This window comes from Cynocephalus volans, chromosome 16, assembly GCF_027409185.1.
Source record: "Cynocephalus volans isolate mCynVol1 chromosome 16, mCynVol1.pri, whole genome shotgun sequence".
NCBI lineage: Eukaryota > Metazoa > Chordata > Mammalia > Dermoptera > Cynocephalidae > Cynocephalus > Cynocephalus volans.
Genome location: NC_084475.1, coordinates 56,464,997 through 56,465,710, shown reverse-complemented (window position 1 = coordinate 56,465,710; position 714 = coordinate 56,464,997). Strand labels below are relative to the sequence as shown.

Below are 714 nucleotides of genomic sequence, written 5' to 3'. Positions count from 1 at the left end.
GTTACCTTGATTACCATTTCCTGGACAGTGAATCTGGCAAATCCTTTCCTTTTACAATTTTCCCAATCAGCCAAGAAGACAGTGTTGGTTTCATGTCCGGGCACTTTGTTATTGTTCTTCTAAATAATCAGAGATTACTGAAACGCTACTCCTCTTTCCAATATTAAGAAAATGTACGTGTTTAGGCAATAGATGGCAGTGTTTCCACAAATTTTAATATTGCAGTGGCTCTTAAAGAAAACCTAGTGCTCAGCTCCTCTGTAGCTTGCCGTGATCGTATAGTGGTTAGTACTCTGCGTTGTGGCCGCAGCAACCTCGGTTCGAATCCGAGTCACGGCAAGAGGGGAGAAGGTTTTTAGAAGAGAATGACACTGGTCCCAAGCTGTATTGCATCTGAACAACATTTTGTAACCAGACATAGAATAATGAAAACCAATAAAACAGAAGCCACTACAAATATTTTAAAGTTTAGAGAGATGACATGTGCAGAGTGGCTTTATTAATGCACTAATCCTGTTGCAAGTGTGTTGTGTGTGGGTTTTTTTATTTGCATCGATGGATAATATGATAAAACTGGAGTGTAGTGGGCATGTAATTATTATTAATTACAACTACTTAAGCTCTGCTTTGAGCAGACTCGTCAAGTCTGCTTGCTTTTGAGCCTTGCCAGGGCTATACAGTAATAACAACCCTGAATTATTTGGAAAGATGTCA

The 714-nt window shown here is 39.4% G+C and overlaps 1 non-coding gene across 1 annotated transcript; it reads left to right on the top strand.

Moving 5' to 3' along the window:
• Positions 1–267: 267 nt before the first annotated feature.
• On the top strand, positions 268–339 carry TRNAH-GUG (transfer RNA histidin (anticodon GUG)). The gene has a single exon. It is a non-coding gene; the product is annotated as a tRNA-His (tRNA).
• The last annotated feature ends 375 nt before the right edge of the window (positions 340–714 follow it).